This window comes from Leopardus geoffroyi, chromosome D1 (assembly GCF_018350155.1).
Source record: "Leopardus geoffroyi isolate Oge1 chromosome D1, O.geoffroyi_Oge1_pat1.0, whole genome shotgun sequence".
Taxonomy (NCBI): domain Eukaryota; kingdom Metazoa; phylum Chordata; class Mammalia; order Carnivora; family Felidae; genus Leopardus; species Leopardus geoffroyi.
In genome coordinates this window covers 106,355,681-106,377,059 of record NC_059329.1, presented here as the reverse complement: position 1 = coordinate 106,377,059, position 21,379 = coordinate 106,355,681, and the positions used below count along the sequence as shown (strand labels likewise).

The following is a 21,379-nucleotide window of genomic DNA, read 5'->3' as shown; positions in this document are numbered from 1 at the left end:
CTTGTGATCTGTGGTCACACACGTCACGTGATAGCAGGCAGAGCGGCAGTTTTGCCATTTGCAAAGCTCCAAATGGCTAACGTTCTGTCACAAGCGATTTGTTGGAACGCAGGACGCTAATTGCGTTGTCCTGGAACATGGTGGAAAGCGGTACGTCAGCAGAAACACATTCCTGGTTTGTAGGACTTCCAGATGAAAACAGAGCCGCAGCCAACTCTCCGGAGAGTAGATTAACAACACTTTCACTCAGACCTTTGATTTCTTCCCATAGGGGCTGTTCATAATTGTCGTGCAGACCCGGTCACGTTGTCCACACCCTTTGTAAGCATGGCACCCTTCCTCTCCTCTCCTGCCGAAACACCCCAGTGGCTTGCTCATACCAAATACTTCTTTGCAATTTGCAATTACGATGATTTGCAGAAGCAACAGCTTAACACGAACGGAGATAAAAAGTTACTGCCTGGCGTGATTTCACCGATCGTGTTAAAGGAGTCCGGCCGGGTTGCCGGTTTTGGTTTGTTCTGCCTCTTCTTTGGGCAGATTTTAGGCATTTGATCAACGTGGGTAATTCAGAAAGTAGCAAAGCATAAGGATTTGGAGTTACAACACCTGGCTTTGAGTTATCCATGTACTGGATTTGGGGCAGGTGACCTTCTGAAGCTCCTCTAACCTGCCAGCCTCAGTTTCGTCATAAAAGGGTGGCTAAACCTACTTGTGCCAGCTGCTTCATAAACTCTGTAAAGGAAAGTGTCGTGTGTCACACATAGGTTGGCTATTGCTCTGATTGTTTGCGGTGTGGTTCTGTGCCTTTCTTTGGTAGATTTCAATTCTGCAGCTTTAATGATAGGGACAGAGAAAACTGCCGATCCCCCGGGCGTGGTGGCTGAGCTCCTGATGACCGTCAGGAATGAGGCGCTGGACTAGGGACCAGGGATGAAGTGAGTGTAGAGTAGGGGTGGAGGGAGTGAGGCACGGGTGTGGGGTGGGGATTGTGGCAAGAGGGAAACTTCTGGTTGTAAGATACTGGGTGTGGAGTCCTTCCAGGCGTCGGTAAGCCCTAGGGGCCGCCTTAAAATGGGATTATAGAAATAATGTCCCGGGTCCTCTGGTTCAGAAAGCGGGCTGCGAGGAGGCCGGTTCGGAAAGACTTGTATTTAAAAGTTTACATGTCTGTCACTTAAAGTTTTCGCCTTCAGCTATTCAGGAAATTCTACTCTATAAAGTGACTCATTCATTCCCTGAGGATTCTGCACAGCCAGGGTTTTACTGGCTCAGCCGCAGAGACATCAATTCCTGGAAGATTGTTTCCATTTTGTCATGGACTATAACTTGGAGGTAATATTTTTGAACACCCAATTATGGAGAACTCGAAATACTTTTTTAGAAATTAGCTCTTAAATCCTTAGGTGCTGTCTCCTATGACTATGACAAGTAGAAATGCTTTATCATCTCTAGATTTGTTACTTTTTATTTCAAAATTAAAAAAATTTTTTTTAAATGTTTATTTTTGAGAGAGAGAGAGAGACAGGCAGAGTGTGAGCGGCGGAGGGGCAGAGAGAGAGAGAGAGAGAGAGAGACAGAATCCAAAGCAGGCTCCAGGCTCTGAGCTGTCAGCACAGTGCCTGACACAGGGCTTGAACTCACAAGCTGTGAGATCATGACCTGAGCCGAAATTAGATGCTTAACCAACTGAACCACCCAGGTGCCCCTAAAATTTTTTTTAATGTTTATTTATTTGAGAGAGAAATAGAGAAAGAGAGTGAGCATGAGCAGGGGAGGGGCAGAGAGAGAGAGAGAGAGAGAGAGGAAGAGAGAGAGAGAGAGAGAGAGAGAACCTCAAGCAGGCTCCGGACTCTGCTATGTGCCTGATGTGGGATTCAAACTCACAAACCATGAGATCATGACCTGAGCCAAAATCGAGAGTCAGACGCTTAATCAACTGAGCCAGCCAGCCCCTAAATTAGTTACTTTTAATGTGCTTAAAAAAGCAAGTTCACGTCCAATTCTACCATCATACAGACACCTCCCCTCCAGGAAATCCAACTTACCTCCAGTTACCGAGGGGGTCCTTTGGTCTTCTTTCCTTGATCTCAGCCTCTGTCTTCAAAATCCCATTATTTTCATCTCTCTGCTTTCCCAAGCTCAGGGCTTGGTCTCCTGCTCCTCTCTCACCAGCCACTAAAGAACTTTTTCCCCTCTTTAATTTTATTTATTTCCCCTCTTTAATTTTATCTATCTATCTATCTATTTTTTTTTTAATTTTTTTTTCAACGTTTATTTATTTTTGGGACAGAGAGAGACAGAGCATGAACAGGGGAGGGGCAGAGAGAGAGGGAGACACAGAATCGGAAACAGGCTCCAGGCTCCGAGCCATCAGCCCAGAGCCCGACGCGGGGCTCGAACTCCCGGACCGCGAGATCGTGACCTGGCTGAAGTCGGACGCTTCACCGACTGCGCCACCCAGGCGCCCCTCTATCTATTTATTTTTAAAGTAAACTCTACCCCGGACATGGGGCTCGAACTCATAACCCAAAGATCAAGAGTCACACACTCCACCAACCGAGCCAGCCAGATGCACCCTTCCTTTAATCTTTTTAAAAAGATACCACAAAAGCAAATTCTTACCAGTTATTTCAAGTAACTCAAAACCGTCTATAGGTGTTTTTTGTTTGTTTGTTTGTTTGTTGGTTTCGTTTTGTTTTCTCCTGAGAGAGAAATAGAGAACAAGAGGAGGAGGGGCAGAGAGAGGGAGAGACAATCCCAAGCGGGCTCCGTGCTTTCAATGCAGAGACGGATGCAGGGCTCGAATTCACAAACTGTGAGATCGTGACCCGAGTTGAAGCCGAGAGTTGCACGCTTAATCGACTGAGCCACCCAGAGCCCCAAATAACTCAAAACTGCTTAACATGAAAAGTAGAAGTCACCCCCACTGCTTTTCCAGAGTGGCCCCTACCCTCTCTGGGGAAACTCCCCAGGCTGAAGGCTTCAGGACTGTGTCCGTGGATCCAGGGCTCCAATTCTAGCCCTGGGAGCGCTGGTCCCTCCTTTCTGTTGGACATTGTCATGAGGGTCTCTCGTTTCAGACACAGCACATCTTCCGATTTGTTGGCGGGACCCCCTGTGGATAGGATTTAAATGACCTGCAAGAGAGGTTTCCTGTGTGTAGCCCTGGGAAATATATTTGAGCTCTGTGTTCCTCAGTTTCCTCATCTGTAACTTGGGGAGTTAGGACACCACGGGCCTCAAGCACTCTTTCCTCTAACTCATCTCTGTGTCTAGCCTCTTCTTCCTCAATTCATATTTCTTGTTTCTTTTCCTGCTGTTGTCTTTTTTTTTTTTTTTTTTTTTTTTTTGTCCAGCAGAAGCACTGGTGTCGAGGTGCAGACGTCAAGACATCAGAGAGCTAGGGTCACCTTTGGGCTGGCTAGCTGTGTGGCCCTGCCAATCACGTGGCCTTTCTGGACCTGTTTTTTCATGCAAGAAATGAAGGACCAGGACTCTTTGATCTCCAGGAGACTTTCCGGTTCTGACACCCCATGATTCTCCTGACCTCCTCCTACCTAGGGGTGACCCCTCTGATCGTAAGGGAACCGTGAGCTCTGGGCATTTGCTGCTTTCAGCACAGGGTGGTGATAGTAGGTTTGGGGCAGGGGACAAACCAGGGAAGCTGGACCCTTCTCTAGAGTCCCTGAGTCAGCTCCTCATGGTCTGACTTCATTTTTTCATTTGGAGTGTTGTGAAATCCCAGAACATCACCCACGCCCACTCTCAACCCTGAGTACATTTGGGGCGCATTCCAACACCAAGTAAGAGCCATTTGGGGATGAGCTTGGAAACTCCTGCTCCTTGTCCTTGTGTGCGACTTTGAAGGGGGGCTAGAATGACTAGCCATCCCGGCTTGCCCTGGACTGTCCCGCACAGTCCCAGGAACCCCCACAGGGCACACCGGGGACGGTCGGCTCCCCTACTGCTCTGCCCTGTCAGGGCCTGGCTCACTTCCTGAGCGGGGTAAGTAAAGGACCCAGCGGGGCAGGGAGACTCAGAATCAGCCGGAACGCTTGGTGGATGCAGATTCCTGGGCCCCACTCTGGAGAGCCTCATCCGGTAGATCTGGGGTGGGGGACTGGGAATTCGCATTTAAAGGCTTCCAGGCGAGTCTGGTGCAGGTGGGTCAGTACCGCACCTTGGGACACACACTGTGCTTGGGGTAATGCGGGGAACAGGGTTGGCTCCTGCCCTCATGTTGCTCGTAACATGGGCAGAAGCCCCAGCAGGGAACTCAGCTCACGTGTGGAGGAATATAATGGACACTGTAACATGAGTAGCACGAGGACCAAGATTCTTATTCCTCCTCCCACCCTCCCAAGTAATCCAGTGCTTACAAAGCTCGGCTTTGTTCATTAAGAGGGTTGACTTGGCATTTTTCGGCAGGGGGCCCACAGGGAGTTTGAGTGAGTTGCCAGAGATGACCATTCCCTGCAGTTGACGACAGACTCTCCCGTCCCAGAACTACCCCTGCTCTGTCCGCTGCACCGCGTGACCCTCTGGCGAAAGCACGAGGGGACCACCTCTGAGGGGGACCATCTCCATGGCCCACTGTGGCCCTGACCTTCCGGCATGGAGGGCGGGTGAGGAAAAGCAGCCCCGTTCTTGTTCTTGGTAGGACAGCTGTCATTTCTGTTGCTTACGAGCTGCCCCTTTTTCTAAGGTGAATTGATGAGCTAGAGTCCCCAAGGGCACTTAGTCATGGGGATGATTTGAAGAGGACCCAAGATGGCCTGTAAAGGGCACGCTTATTCTCTGGGTTCTGGTGGGTTCCCTCAGTCCCTGCTGCCACAGAACAAAATGGCCGAGGTGTCCCTCAGAGGGGAGAGGAGCAGAGCGACAGCTCCACAGGCCTTCAGATGAGGGACACGAGGTTCTTGGGGTCTTGGAAGGACATGCCACCGCTGGGGCTCCAGGAAGGCCAGCGTCCACGGCAGCCTGGAGCTGTGGGGCCGAGGGTCACCACTGGCCATGCTGACTCACCGAGCTGGTCTGGGAGCTGAGCTGAGGGCGGCTGTCTTAGTCTGTTTGGGTGGCTATGAGAGGATAGTATGGACTGGGTAGCTTCTTAGCCACAGAAATGTATTCTTTGTAGCTCTGGAATCCTGAGGTCAGGGCGCCAGCACAGTTGGGTTCTGGCGAGAGCCCTCTTCTGGGTTGTAGCCTGCCCACTTCTCCCTGTGCCCTCACGCATTGGAAAAAGGTGAGGGAATTCTTGGAGGTCCCTTACATAAGAGCGCTAATTCCGTCACAAGGATCCCACCCTCATTACTAATCACTTCCCAAAGGCCCCACCTCCTCTAATATCATCATGCTGTGGTGGGGGCAGGTAGGGTTTCAACAGATGAATTTGGGCCGGGGGGACACAAACATTCAGTCCGTTGCAGCATCCTTCCAGGGGCTGGTGGCCTGGGCATCCCTAGTTGTGGGGTGTGATGGCTGTGGGCGCCAGCTCTGGAGTCGCCCTCCTTGGGTTGAATCCCGTATCAGTCGGTCACTTATCAGCTGGGATGACCTTGGGGAAGTCATTGACCTCTCTGGGTGGCAGTTTTCCTATTTGTAAAATGGAGTAAGGTTCCCTGTGCTGTTGAGAGGCTGGAATGAGAGAAGCCTGCAAACGGCTTAGCGCAGTGCCTGACGCACAATAAAAGCTAAGCTTTCTTGTAATCAGTGACAGAAAGTGACAAAGACCCGGAATGAGGTCTGTTTTCATTTGCTCAGGTTCCCATAACCAAATACCATAGGTTGTATGGTTTAAACAACAGAAAATTATCGTCTCACAGTTCTGGAGGCTGGAAGCCCAAGATGTTGGTGTCGGCAGGTCTGAGTGCTTCTGAGCTCTCTTTCTTTGGCTCGCCGATGGCCGCCTTCCCGCCTCGTCCTCACACGGTCTTTCCTCCATGCATGTTCGTCCTTTGTGTCTCTTTGTGGGCGCAAGTTTTCTCCTCTTACGAAGACACGGGTCAGGCTGGATTAGAGCCCACCCTAATGGGCTTATTGTAACTTAATCACCTCTTTCAAGGCCTTGTCTCCAAATAGAGTCACATTTTGAGGTGATGGGGGTTAGGGCTTCAACATACGGATTTAGGGACACAATTCAGCCCATAACAAGGGCCAGTCTCAGGGCCAGGATATCTGAGGGTCAGACACAAAAGGCCCCCTCTAGGGAGCCAGACGTGAGAGTGAGGCCCAAGCTTGTCTGGGGGCCCGCGCTGTGGTCGCCCAGACAACCCATCCTATCGGGCCATGCTGCTAAGTGGAGCGTATTTAGGATTATGGTGGATGGCTGGGTTTGCCTGGGCTCCAGCCTGGCAGGTGTGGTTGAGGTCAGCTCCATGGGTGGAGCGAGGAGGTGAGTGTGGGGATACGGAAGGGAGAGCAGACAGTGGCTCTCGAAGAAACAGGAAGATCACATCCTTGGGAATTGGGAGACAAAACAAAGCCAAGGTTGGGGGCCCTGGGTCCCCGGCCCAGCTCTTTAGGGTCCATAAGACTCTTGCCTGCTTTCAGTGGGGTCAGGAAACCCTTTTAAGGAAGCCAATGTGATAAGTGCTCCAGTATAGGCATCCATGCATTTGCTTCTGAAGTGCAAATTTGAGCTTCAGCAGAGAACCAGGTGTAGGTCTTCAACTTCTCAGAGCCTTTTGAAGGACAGGCCTGGAGCCCAGCATGCGGGCAGGTGTCAGTCCACTAAATTTCAACCCCAGGATGAGCTTGTGAGGGTCACTTGTCAAACCCCCACCTCTCCCCTTCCACATTTCTCTGCCACCAGGGTTCCCCCCCCCCCCCCCCCCCCCCGCCAAAGCTATTTTGTGGACATCCCCATCATCCTGGCAGATCTGTCCCTGTGGATCACGAAAGCCCGGATTCCTGGACTCAGCATCCCTTTGCCTGCCATCGGGCTTTGATTTTGGCCAGAGGCGCCCCCCCCCCCCCCCCCCAGGATGGAGCAGCCTGTTGCTGGAGCGAGGGTGGGCAGTTCCTGTTGTCACGACCAACCTCCCAGCTCTCTCACCTTGATCTTGAGGCTGTTTTGGTTTCAGCCTCTTAGTCACGTCTTGTATTATTTAAATGGCTTGGGTTTTGATAGTCTCTCTGCTCATAGTCGTCCTGAGTGGGCTGGAGGTTGAAGATGGCATTCTTTCCAAACATTTGGCTGCCTCGGAACTGACTTAGAGTTTCTGACTGTGCGCATGGCAGACGGTATTTGGATGCAGTCTTCTTACAGAGATGTGTTCCTGGGGCAGAGCTCCTGAATCCCGTCTGGAATTCAGACTGTATCGCCTGCTTAAAGGGTCTTCTCAAACCACCCCCTCCTCTGGAGGAGCAGAAACACCCTGGAACACCAGCTTGTAACCTTCTTGGAAGGCAGCGGTGTGATGCCAGGTGCAAGTCCTGGGTTCGAATCCCGGCTCTGCCGTTGATGAGCGGGGTCTCCTGGGGTGTTTCTGAGTCTGTTTCTTTGTTCCGGACACACATTAAGTGCTCAGAAATCACGGCTGATTTTATTTTTATTATTGTTATCACCCGTTCAACGTCCTCAGCCCAAATGGCATTGAATATAGCGGTTTTCCCTGGAAGGAGGATAAGTAACTGCCCTGGGGCCACGCTGGTCATCAGGGAAGCTGAGTGACGAGCTGGACAAGAGCGATAACAGCCAGCTCTGAGGCATCACTTGATGAAAGAGCGATCTGAACCCTGGGAGAAAGTGGAGACAGGTGTAACATATCTTTTTTTTTTTAATTTTTTTTTCAACGTTTTTTATTTATTTTTGGGACAGAGAGAGACAGAGCATGAATGGGGGAGGGGCAGAGAGAGCGGGAGACACAGAATCGGAAACAGGCTCCAGGCTCTGAGCCATCAGCCCAGAGCCCGACGCGGGGCTCGAACTCACGGACCGCGAGATCGTGACCTGGCTGAAGTCGGACGCTTAACCGACTGCGCCACCCAGGCGCCCCGAGGTGTAACATATCTTAAGCACTCCTTCTGACATGTCAGGATAACGCTGTTCGCTCTTCTGGATGCAATACCTAGATATGGATGGGGTGTGGAGACGGGATGCTCCTGGGACATCTGACTTTGTTTTGGGTCACTGACGGGCCTAGGGTTTTCCTACTATTCTTGCAAAATTTGCTGAAACCCCTTTTACGACTTCACACGTCCCATCATGTGAGCCCTGGGGAGAGCTCAGACTCCGGGGATGGGGGTTGTCCCAAGTCACCTGCTGTCTTTGATCTCTGTCACCCCTCAGCGTGGGAAGTCTTAGGTGGAGGTCAAATAGCACCATGGCAGGGACCGACTGTGAAGGCACTGGTGACCGCTCTGACACTGCCTGCCTGCCTTCCCCACCCTCCAAATAAAAGCAGCTGGTAGGAAACGACAGGAATCCAGCCGACCTCCCCAATCCACCATCACGTGGGATCAGAGAGAGAGAGAGAGAGCTCAAGTTGTGAGGGGGGAACAGAGAGAGAGAGAGAGAGAGGGAGAGAGAGAATCCCAAGCAGGCTCTGCACCTGTTAGTACAGACCCTGACTTGGGGCTCGAACTCAGGAACCTCGAGATCATGACCTGAGCTGAAGTTAGATGCTTAACCGACTGAACCACCCAGGTGCCCCTAGAGCCTTATTTATTTTTTTTTAAGATTTTATTTTTAAGTAATCTCTACACCCAACGTGGGGCTGGAACTCACAACCCTGAGATCAAAAACTGTACAGGCCCCCAACTGAGCCAGCCAGGCATCCCCTAGAGAGTCTTATAAATAAGCAACTGTTCTAAGCTGTCTAGCAACTGTCCTGCCAGGTGGCTGGCTGGGCAAGGACCTGGGGTGGGCCCTGGGTGAGGGTCTGGGGCTGTGGAGGGCCCTGGAACAGACAGTGGACCAGAGAACAGCCTTTCTCTGACCCGACATTTTGCCCTGGGCTGTGTTCCCCAAACCACGCAAGTTATTTAAACCGAAGTCTCGCCCCCAGGATTGTCTCGCCTCCAGGATTGTTCTGAGTTTCGGTGGAGGAGAGATGGGTTGAGACCCGTCCTTAGTAGCGCTGGCCCACAGCTGGAAGGGCTGGCTGAGATGTTGGCTCTTCCTGGAATCCCGAACTGACCTTTCCACCAACCTTCCCCATGACTGCTTTTTGGAAATGTGATGAGCTTTTGATATTTACTTCAGTCAGTGTCGCCGGGTGGCCGCTGCTGCGCTAAGCGCCCGGAATGCAAACAGGGGAGAGATGTCCCCAGTCTGTAAGTCCAGTGAGCCTAGCTAGGGCTGGCTGGCGGTTCTGGGCCTCTCTGCTGACAACTTCCGGTCTCCTCCCTGGTGGACAAGGGCGAGGAGGGACAGCAAGGCGCGCGAGGCATAACAACGTGGTACCTTCAGGAAATGGGTGGCCCCAGATGGGAGGAGTGGGTGGCGTGGGTGGGCCAGGGAGTCCTAATCTTTGGGGAGGTGGGAGCCACTGGAGGCGTTGATACGGGGAAATGACAGGAGCTGGCTTTTGGTTTTCTTATAATTACAACAGCCATCACAACGATCGGTATTGAGCACTGTCTTAGGTTAGGCATCAGCTAAGTGCTTTGCCAAATTCTCTCGTTTAAGCCCCCTTTGCAGACGAGGCTGGGAGGGTCCACAAAGCCCAGTCACGTAGCAGCAGACAAACCCGTGTCTATCCAACACCAAAGGCCTTGCTATTTACTGCTCCTCAACCTTCCTGAACCTCGGAGTCCTCATCTATAATACCTCCCTCACAGGGTTGTCTTCGTAACTTGGGGAGGATGGTTGGCACTTGCCACAGTGCCTGGCATGTTGTAAGTGCTCAGTAAACGTTGGTCACTCTTGTTTTTGTTATTGTTGCTGTTATCTGTTGCAGAGAGTGGCCGCGGGCATGCCAGGTGCTGGGTGGTACCTTTGAGTTGGAAACCACATGGGCTGGCGTGAGTAAACTGAGCTAATAAAGCCACTCCTTCCAGAGTAGGGTGCTGACCGGGGTTCAAGGCCGCAGTCTGCCTGCACCCACCCCCGTTGCTGTGGTTACCGACCTGGGCATCTCGTTTTCTCTGTCTCGGGTGCCTCTCCAGCTCAGGTCCGGGTGACCCCGTTCCCACCTGGGATCGTTCCACGACTGCTTCTCTGAGGCTTTCTGCTACGCCCTCTGGTTTCAGTTTTGCTACAGCTGAGCAGGGACCGACCCCTCGGGTGGCAGAATGGTGGATGCATGGGAGGGACCACCGTCCAGGGGGCTGGTGGAAATCTCCAGGGGAGATGAGGTGAAGGCTGGAAAGCCACAGCCATGGGAATGGAAGGCAGTTTGGGGGAATATTCTGGGTTTCAACTGATATGATGATGAGGAGAAGACAAAGGGAGACGGAAAGATAAAGGCTGTCTCTCACTTAAATGGCCATTGTATTCCCTTTTCACGCTGTGCTCGGTGGATCTCATCCATCCCCGTGGCTTTACATGCGTTTCTAGGCTGACAATCTCCAAATTCCCAATTCCCTGAGTTCCAGCCTGGAGTACTTAGCTGTCTCTTGCTCTCTTCACTTGGATGGCTCTCAGGCATTTCAAACACAACATCTCCAAGACAGAACTCCAAACACGATCTGCCTGCCTCACCCGCGAACCTGCTTCCCATCTCCCTCAATGGTACGACTCTCCCCTGTGTTCAAGCTAGAAAATATGGGGATCATCCTTGGTGTCTCCCCCTTTCTTCACCCCTGGGAGCCCCCTCAGCAGCTAGTCCCATAATTTCTACCTGGGGGATACATCACAAGGGAAGCACGTCCCCTCTCTCCATCTGCACGGCCGCCATCTTGGGCCAGGCCACCCCCATCTCTCAATGGGGTGACTGTGAGTCCACACTGCCTCCCCCCTTCCACTCTGGCTCCAAATTCCAGCCTCAGTGATCTTTAAGGAACACAAATTCCATGGTTAATCATCTTACCTGATGACTTCCAACTGCACTGAGCAGAACAGCCAGCACCTTCCCAAGGCTTACTGGGTTCTGCAAGGATCTCAGCTTCATTGGACTCCCCTCCCCTTCACTCACTTCTCTCTCTCTCTCTCTCTCTCTCTTTTTAAGTTTATTTATTGAGAGAGAGAGAGAGAGAATCCCAAACAGGCTCTGAGCTGTCAGCATGGAGCCTGATATAGGGCTCAAACTCACGAACCATGAGATCATGCCCTGAGCCGAGATCAAGAGTCAGGCACTCAACCGACTGAGCCGCCCAGGCACCCCCATAACTTATAACTTTCTATTTGTTCATTGTGTTTATTGGTTGTGTCCCCTGCTAGAGTGTCAAATCTAGGAGGCCAGCCAAGCACATAGAAGTTGCCAGTGGGGGGCGCCTGGGTGGCGCAGTTGGTGAAGCGTCCGACTTCAGCCAGGTCACGATCTCGCGGTCCATGAGTTTGAGCCCCGCGTCAGGCTCTGGGCTGATGGCTCAGAGCCTGGAGCCTGTTTCCGATTCTGTGTCTCCCTCTCTCTCTGACCCTCCCCCGTTCATGCTCTGTCTCTCTCTGTCCCAAAAATAAATAAACGTTGAAAAAAAAAAATTAAAAAAAAAAAAAAAAGAAGTTGCCAGTGGGTATTTGTGGAGTTAGCGAACAGCTAGATGAAGAGGGCACACCCGCCCAGGAGCATGGCCCTCCATGGATATGGAGGACAGGGATATTCAAGGGGTGGGCAGAGGGCCTGCCAAGGAGTCAAGGAGACTTGAGAATGAGAGCCAGGAGGGAAATGTCAATAACCAAGAAAGGAGTGACAGGTCGGCTGGGGGTGCTTTTGGCTGCAGGTAACGGCAAACGTGTCCAGTGGTATAGACACAGATGAACTTTTTCATAGTCGCAGTGTTCAGCGGCCAAGCTCTGGGCCGGTGTTGCTGAGGTGTTCCTGGCCTTTCGTCAGCCTCCAGCATCACATCCTCACACAACTGAGTTCAAAGACAGGAAGCAAGGAGCAGCATGGGACAGACATCTTCTGTCTTATTGTTGTACATGTCTCTCTCTTATTGGTGGGGGGTGGGGGTGGCGGAGGGGCTGTCCCCAGAAGATCCCAACCGACGTCCCTCTATATTCCACTGGTCAGAAAGGATGCGTGCCTGCCTGCCCTTGGACCAGGGCCGGTGCCCATCTTGCTGAAATAAAAGAATCTCTTTCCTGTCCTTGAACAAAGTTGGGCTCGTGCCAGCTAAGGAGAAGGGGCATGGCTTTTGAGAAAACAATGCAAAGCGCTTGCCCTAAGCACATTTCACAAGGAGGAGTTTTTTCTGTTGGTGTAACTGATGTAGGGAGGTCAGATAGGATGGGTATTGAGCAGTGGCTGCTGGAGTTGATGCTTAAAGACTATGTGTGGCCCTTGAGAGAGCAACTCCCGCTGGTTTGGGCTGCCCTCTGTGGGGGCTTAGGAATTAGCGGGAGAAGTTGCGGAGAGCAAGGTAGACCACCAGGAAGTTTGGTGTTAAAGGTAAGAGGAAGGATGGGACGGTCTCTGGCCACAGGAGGCAGACACAAGGAGGTTTTTCCAGTTTGGGGCAAACTTGAAGATGTTTATTGGATGAGCCAAGGAAGCCAGTGGGAGAGAGGGGGAAGCAAGATGGCGTAGTTGATGCCCTTGTCCCCGAAAGAGGCACAGGGATGGGGTCAAGTGCACAAGAGGCGGTGGCTGTTACTGGGCAGAGCAGAGAGGCTTTTCTGGAGACTCAGATGCCTTCTGAGATGGGAGAAGGGGGCAGGATGGTGAAGATGCCCAGGAGGGATGAAGATTCCCTTCACTCTCCTTTGTGGGACAATGGGTTCATTTAGAGAGTGAACCTGTGAACTTGACCTTTCCAGCACTTTTGTTTTAACGATCGGATAGAACAGACTAAACAAAAACAAAAACAGAAACAACCTCCACCCCCAAAACCCAATCCATTTGTGTGGTCCTCCACTGGGAAGTCCAAGGACAAAGCCTGATCCTTGGGTTTTCTTGTTCAGACAGCCTCACAGCACACGGTCAGGGGAGTGGTCATTCCATCATGCCGTCCAGAGACTGCAGGTCACTTAACAGACCACGCAGAGCTTCCAGATCCTGCAGCCGATGGGCAGCAGGGTGGAGGCGGTGGGGCACACGGAGTAGGGCACAGAGGACTTGGGTCCCAGGTCCAGGCGGACCCCTTACAAGCTGGGGTTCACTGGGGTCCTCCAAGCCTGCAACCCCATCTGCAGAGGGTTGGAGGGTGACAGCTCGTCTTCTCCCTCCTCTGCCCGCAGGTTTACAAGGCGCGTGCTCCTTACAGGGAATTAGGGGAATGCCTTCCTGCCCCCTCCACCAGCCCTTGCTGGGGAGTTTTGACTCTGCTCAGTACCCGTTGGAACAGGACGGTGTTTTCTTTCACCACTCACCCTGGTCCCTCACTGCTGGCATCTTTTCCCCTTTGTTTTTGGGAATGATGGCAGAGGGCCCAGCGAGGACGATTGAGAGCCAAACCTTTCTCCTCTATTTATCCCCATGGTAGCCATGGAGGCAGCAAAAAGCAAGCAGAAGTTTGACTAGATATATGAGCTCAATATTCCACAACATTTGAAGCTGGTGCCTACTTACGTAGGAGGCATAAAACGCAACATTATGTTAAAATGAAGAATAGCCCCAACAAGGGGGAGGAAAAAAAGTGCATTTAAAAAAAAAAATTGTTTTTTTCAACGTTTATTTATTTTTGGGACAGAGAGAGACAGAGCATGAACGGGGGAGGGTCAGAGAGAGAGGGAGACACAGAATTGGAAACAGGCTCCAGGCTCTGAGCCATCAGCCCAGAGCCTGACGCGGGGCTCGAACTCACGGACCGCGAGATCGTGACCTGGCTGAAGTCGGACGCTTCACCGACTGCGCCACCCAGGCGCCCCAAAAAAGTGCATTTTTAAGAAAAAATTCTCAGCGGGAACATTCAGATGTTAAGTTGGTAAGACTGACATCGGCTCTGCGTGTCCCCCCTTCGACAGCGCGTTAGTGTCCGTCCCCATGGTGACTCGGGGTGCAAGTTCTGAAGGGGACACATCTTCTCTCGGGTCACTCTTTTTATCTGACACGTGGGGGTGACTCCAGGAGGCCTCTGCGTGTGTCTCATGGTGTCGTAGGGGAGGCTGATGTTCGTAAGAAGCACGGAGCGGGATCATTTTAGTCCCGTCAAAACTGCCCCAGTCAGATCAGTCCTGCCCGGCGCTCGGTCGCCTGGACCCCCCTTCATCACGACTAAAACGTGACTAGCGGTAGCGTCTCCCTCGTGGGGGGGCTGTGGGGGTTCCATGAGTCTACACCTGTAAAATGTCTAGGAAAGCGCCCAGAGGGTATCAGTTAGTCAACCGACAAACACAGAGTGCCCGTAGCTTGTCGGCTGTGCCTCGTGGGAAGGAAGCCCCAGAGGGCGGCTCTGTGTCTAGGAATCCGCATCTAGCTGGAGAAAGAACACGGACCTGGTGGGAATCAGTAGAGAACCAGTGCAGCCTCCAAGCCCTGCCTTTCCCCGTGGCCTGGACGTCCTGGAGGGCCAGCAACTGCTGGGTGGGGTGTGCTGTCGGCCCAGCCCTGCTTACTCTCCTGGCAGCCAAAGCCAGGAGAAAGGAGAATCTGGTATTCATTGTGTGGTTGTTTCTAATTTCCTTCTGCTTTCGAGATCCTCTTCTGACGGAGAACAATGCCCTGAACAAGGCTCCGGCTTCCTTGGCCAGGCACCCGCCCTGCTGTGGGGGAGGCGGCGCCCAAGAGGATGCAATGGCGGGCACTCCAAGGGCAGAGGGCCTTTGACTCCTGTCCTCTGACAGTGCTGGGGATGGCGAATCCCAGCCTCTTGTTTGCTGTTAGATCCCTGGGGCTTTGAGCGAGTCCTCTGCCCTCCCCTAGACACCCCCCCCCACCCCATCTCATTTATGAGTATTATTTTTAAACTGTCCCTATTTGCCAAGGAAGGACAGTCCTCCCTGTATCACCTTCCGGGGCCACCAGGCTGGGCCATGTACCCCAGCAGGAGGGGGTGGTGTTGGGTCCTTGACAGCATTGCCCTGGCCAGGGCCAGCTCACAGCCCGGCGCCTGGGAGGGATCCTCAGCAGAGGGTCCTGGGCGGACATTCCCCGCCCCCCCCCCCCCCCCCCCCCCCCCCAGCCAGTGATGTGCAAATTTTGTGGAGGCAGAAGACCCAGGACTGGGTCCAAAGAAAGGGCGGGGTTTCCTCATTCCTTTCTGTCTTCATACTTGGCCTCTTGTTTGTGGTCTCAGTACGTTTATCGGCCTCACCGGGTTTCTCTGGAAAGTGGAGAGGACCCAGAAGTGAGTGACCTTCATGTGGAATGGGGCCAGAGGAGGCCGGAGGGCTGACTAGGTTCTCCCAATCCGCAGGGCTTTACTGTGGGAGGTGCTGTGGGGGCGGCAGGTGGGAATCGGAGGCACAAGGGCTCCAGCAGCGAGGTCGCCTCTGAGCTGGGACCAGACCGGGTGCGTCGCCCATGCTTAAGTCCATCCGGTGGCCCCGTCACCCTCGCTGCACATCCACATGCCCTCCGTGCCCTGTTCATTTCATCATCCTTTTGAAATAAATTTATTAAAAAAAAAAACAAAACCTCACATTTAATTAAAAAGAGATCTTTGTCACTACCATAAATGAAATCCGACAAAATGTCTAGTAATTGTCGACACAAGTTCGTAGCGGTGAAAATGCAAGCATTCATCACGGAGCTGCTAAAATCTTGGGCTTTGTGTATGTTCCTGGTGGTCTCCGTGGGTGTCTGGTGGTGATGTTGGGGGTGAGCTTGACGTTGGCAAGATGTAATGAGTAGGGTGATTCGTGCTGACTGGTGACCCCATCAAAGACGTTTCGGGAAGGCATCCCTGCTGCTTGACCAGAGGCCCCCCGGCAACGTGTCAACATCTTCAACGTGGGGGAAACGCAGTGTCTCCTTCAGAGGCTGGGCGAGGTTGGACTGAATTCATCTAAGGTGGTGTGAACAGTGCCTAGTGCATAGTAAGCGCTCAGTTAAGTGCTAACAGCCGCCATAACTTGGGAGATCCCAGCTGAGGGCTGCACTGGGTGGGGGGGGGGGTCCCCTCAGCCGCAGGCTTGGCGACGGGCGGGGACAGACGTGATCTCCAGGCCCCTCCCGCTCTCCACCCATCTCTCTTGCTCTCCAACTCCCCCGTTGGAACAGGTGCGGCCAGGCGGGTTGCCCATCAGTTCCCTCATGATTAGAGAATTAAAACGAAGATGTGGTCATGGCATGAGTCATCGCGAAACTCCTCTGTTGGGATGGGTGGTCGTCTGTGTCCCCTGGAGGCTCTGGAATGGACTCTCAGGGACGACCGCTGGTGTGCACACGCTGCGGGCTTGTCGGATCTGCGTCTGCTGCTCTGTCTGAGCAGCCCTGGTTGTTTCTGGAATGGGATGTGTGGCTTGGAGGGAGAAAGTTGCTGTGGGAAGCAGTCCCAGGTTCCCTGGTGGGACTGGAAATTCTGCCTCAAGCCCTGGAATTTGGACTTCCTGTTTGGCCTGGCTTTGTTCCCCCACATATTTGGCTCTGGCACATCCTCTCCCTCCCCTCTCGGGATCCGTTTCCTCATCTGTAAAATGAGGGGGTTGCACTAGATCGTATCTAAGGCTCCTTTAAGCTTGAAAAAGCTATGATTTGCCTCCCACTCCCTCACTGTTCCCTCAGGCCTCTTGATTGACAGAAGGAAGGTGGGAAGGAAACAGGAGGAACCAGAAGAGCCAGGAAGCTGAAGAGCCGGGCGTCCTCCAGCATACTGGATGGGCCCACCACACAGGCTTTTCCAGCCCCCAAATCCAAGGCGCTGAGGCTGGGATAAGCCTGCGTGAGGGGAGGAAGGGGCGAAGGGAGGAAAAAGCAAAGGTGTCATAGTAAGTGCCCTAGAGATGGCAAGTGGTTAAGCAAATAAATGACGATAAAAGGGCAAATCTGGGGAGAAAAGAGCACGCTCAGGGGAAGGGTTTATAAAGAGGGACCGCGAGAGTTGCTAGGATGGGAAGAATGTGTTTGCAAAGTGATCACAGCTCGGGTTGTGGGAGTAGGCTGCCGGCTGGAGAGTGTCAACAGGGCTGGGGGGACAGATGGCCTCCCTTCTCCTTTCCAGGTCATTTTGCAAGATGCCCCTTTCCCTCATTAGGGGTGCCTCCTCTGGAATTACAGCAATGCAGTCAGTGCGTAATGGCGTCTGTGGATGCTCTAAGGCGGCCTTAGGATAACGGGCTAGATGGCCCAAAGACAGGTGGACATTATCCTGTGAGTAATGACACGTGAGCCAGTCATGGTGAGTTTTTCCATGCGACCTGTGCTCCTTATTGAAATAGCAGCCAATTGGTTGTCTCCAGGTCTAGAGGAAGATACTTAGAAAGTGAGAGTAAAAGAAATTAACATAGAGAGGATGTCTTCATGACCTTGGGGTGGGCAGAGATGTCTAAAACAGAACACCCAGAGCACTAACCACAGAAGAAAATTGATAGCATTTTATGAAAAATTACCACCTCTCTTCGGCAAGAAGTACTATTAAAAACATGGAAAGGCAGGATGCCTGGGTGGCTCAGTCGGTTCAGCATCCGACTCTTGGCTTTGGCTCAGGTTGTGATCTCCCAGTTCGTGGGATCGAGCCCTGAGTCCGGCTCCGGACTGAGCATGGAGCCTGCTTAAGATTCTCTCTCTCCCTGTTTCTCTGCCTCCGCCCCCCGCCCGTGTTCTCTCTCTCACTCTCTTTCTCACAATAAATAAATAAACCGTAAAACAAACAAACAAAAAAATCACGAAAAGGTGAGCCTCAGACCCGGAAGAAGAAATCTGTAACACATATATCCAACCAAGTATTTGTTTTCAGGATATATAAAGAACAACTGTAAATCAGTAAGAAAAAGACAATGACCCCATAAAAATTGGGCAAGAGGCTTAACAGACACTCATAAGATAGTACATCCAGGTGACCAAACAAACTATAAAAAGGTAAGCAACATCATTCATTACTCATGGGGAAAATGCGCATCAAAACCACAAGGAAATATCACCACACACCCACCAGGGTGGCTAAAAAGAAAAGAGTGACAATACCAGGTGTGACTGAAATGCGGAGCCATTGGAACTATCACACCTTGCTGTGGGGAGTGTTGAAAGGCACAATCACGGAGGAAAAGTGTTTGGTAGATTCTGTTCCAGCTAACGATATGTCTGTTCCATAACTCGGTCATGCCCCTCCTGGGTACATGTATCCAAGAGATAGGATGCCACAGAGATGTGATGGACAAAAATGTTCAAAGGCACGGTCTCCAAACTCGAAACACCCCACATTCCCATCAACTAGAGATTGAAGCAATGAACGGTGGTGGAATTCATACAGTAGAGTATACACCACAGTGAGGGAGATTATGTGTTACAGGATCATTGATAGGAAGGTCAAGAAGAGGCGAAGCTAAAACATGAAGAGTAAACTCATATATCTGGCGGAGGTATGGACTGAGAAGGTGCATGAGAGAACCTCGTGCAGCACTAGAAATATTCTAGGCCGGACCGGGGTGGTCTTATATGAGTGCATATGCATGGAAATGATTATCGCGCTGTCCATTTAAGATGAACGCATTTTATTTTATTTTACTATTGTATTTACGTTTTCATTTTAATTCCAGTTAACGTATATATACGTATAACGTATACGTATAACGTAGTGTTATACTAGTGTCAGGTATAGAATAGTGTATGTAATTCAACACTTCCGTACATCACCCTGTGCTCATCACAAGTGCATTCCTCATGCCCTCTCCTGTATTTGTGTTATACTTCGATTTAAAAAAATGAAAAGGACGGCCTGGGTGGCTCAGTCGGTTGAGCGTCCAACTCTTGATTTCGGCTCAGGTCATGATCTCACGGTTGTGGGGTTGAGCCCTGGAGTCGGGCTCCCAGCTGAGCCTGGGGCCTGCTTGAGATTCTCTCTTTCCTTTTCTCTCTCTGCCCCTCCCCCCTGCTTGTGTGCACGTGTGCTTGTTCCCTCTCTCTCTCTAAACAACAAAACAAAACGAAACATTGAATGGGGAAACTTCCCATGAATTTATTCTAGTTGGGAGATGACCGGTGGTTTCCCATTCACCTGCTCATCCTAACTGTTCTGGGTTGTAAGTTCTCTGAGAAGGAAATACTGAGCATTGGCCACAGCAGTGAATATCGTGAGCCAAGCCTGGGCCCCATCCCTGCTCCTCTGAAATTGGGAGGCTCTCGGGAAGTTATTTAACTTCTCAAAGCCTTTGTTTCCTTGTCTGTGCAAAGGGGACTGTGGTATTTACCTTACAGTTTCATCGCGAGGGTTGAATGAGGTCATACCTAAGAAGCACTCAGCTCAGCACCCGGGTCATAGCCAAGTGCTCAGTAAAGGACTGGGTAGAAATGGCAAAGCCAACACTGAACTGATTCTACCTAGGTCTCTTAAAGAGGCTCAGCACCTTTCTCCTCGAAACGGTTTAGCACACGTTTGAACAAAAGTTACACTAACGTTATGTCCACAAAGTAGAGCCATTTTGTGGATGGGGCGGAATCTCAGTGCTTCCGTAAGGTGTGGGGGAGGGAGGTCATTTTCAGCTGGACTGGGCAGAGAGAGGTGTTAAAGCTGGTGGGACTGTCAGCAATGGGTAAGATTTTTGTCACAGAGAGAGGACCAGGAAGGTCATTCAAGTTCGGGGGTTGGGGGAGGGAGGTGGTACCCGGAGGGCAAAGGTGGAGTCTGGGAATGGTGAGCGGGCCATTTCGCGCTGGCGCCTAAGATTTATGGAGGGACAAGTGGAAGATAAGGTTGGAAAGGAAGACTGGCTCAGATGAGGTTCCCCCCTGCCAAGGAACCCAGACGTTTTCTACAGGAAGAGGAGTCGCTGACCATTGCTGAGCAGGGAAGGTACAAGATGAAGCCGGGATGTGCAGACCCACGGGGGAGGTCAAAGTGACTGGGCCAGGAGGCCATTGAGGAGGGGAAGCACGCAGGTTCAGGTGGGAAGGAGTTCTATGTGATCTGGGCAGAAGCAGCGGGATGGAAATGGAAGGGTAAGGACATGGGGAGGAGCGGGGATGGACTCCTGAAGTCTTGGAGCCAATTTCTTGAGTATATGAAGCAGAGAGAAGGTCGGTGCGGGGATGCCAATGAAAGGGATTTCTCAACGGTTCCACCACCGGGGGGGATGCATCTCATCCCTTCCCGGGCCCTCACCTTCAAAGTCTGCTATTGGCGCGTCCCCAAGAACACACTGCCCTCTTCCGGGTTCAGGCTTAGTACGGGACACCCAAAGAACGGACACAGCCTTTCTACAAACTTCCTTTCCACCCTCGCCGCCTGGGAACCACACGGAGGGAGGTGTGTCAAGACCAAAACTGAGCCAGCAGCAGAACCGTTTCCCAGTCTCCCCCTCCCAGAGACACAAGAGTGTGGCTGGATGCTCTGCCGAGGGGTCGGAAGGGTCTTTCGGCAGCCTGCGCAAAGCTAAGGAACGGCCTCCTGATTTTATGGAGAGACGCAAACCGTGTTTGGAATAAATATCCCTTTGTTATTGTTGCTTTACAGGGCTGTAGCAGTGGCCAGGAAGAAAACCGCCCCCTCTGAAAGTTGTTTTGGTGACTGTTCTTTGGAGCATTGTTCTAAAAATGGGAAATTACATATTGCCGTGCCAAAGGAAACAAACACCTGCAATTAAAGGAATACCTTCCACGAGGTGGCTCTCAGAGCCCCAGCCGGTTCTGGACGCGGGGCTGTTACACAAGTTTCACTTGGTGCTTTCTTCACTTTTAAGGGGATCGGGTGCTTCTCCATTTGTAACCAGGGTGGGCTTTGGCGACCACGGGGCTCCGGTGATTGTCTTGTACTCATTCACTCAATAAACATCTATCGAGCATCTCCGTTGGGTCAGTGTTGATGGATTTCACGACTCTCTTCTCTGGCCTTGTTAAAAATCACCCAGAGAATTGGCTACAGGCAGGCGGCTTTCTGGTTACTTTCTGTCAGTTTTCAGAGTCAGTGCACGACTTCCGCCTCTAAATGATGGGCAGCTAGAGAGAACCCCCCAGCACATTCTCTCCTTCCTCTTCTTTCTCCTCTCCCCCTCTCCCTCCTTTCTCATTCTACTCTATTGATCTACAAAAATAAAAACGCTATTCTTAACATGTCAGTCAATACATTTCTTTACACATATGATTTTTCAAACTTTCCAGTTATGGGACTACATACAGAAATTCTTGTTCTAGGTGTGAGACGTCAAAAGGTAATTTTTGGGGGGCACCTGGGTGGCTTGGTTGGTTGAGTGTCCGACTTTGGCTCAGGTCACGATCTCACGGTTCGTGGGTTCAAG

The 21,379-nt window shown here is 51.8% G+C and overlaps 1 long non-coding RNA gene across 2 annotated transcripts in view; it reads left to right on the top strand.

The window, feature by feature from the left end:
• LOC123601817 overlaps positions 1-20,928 on the top strand; it is a 33,479-nt gene extending 12,551 nt beyond the window's left edge. For both annotated transcript variants that reach the window (XR_006714265.1, XR_006714264.1), the window contains exon 3: positions 20,599-20,928. This is a non-coding gene — a long non-coding RNA (uncharacterized LOC123601817). The remainder of the gene's footprint in view (positions 1-20,598) is intronic.
• Positions 20,929-21,379: the final 451 nt, after the last annotated feature.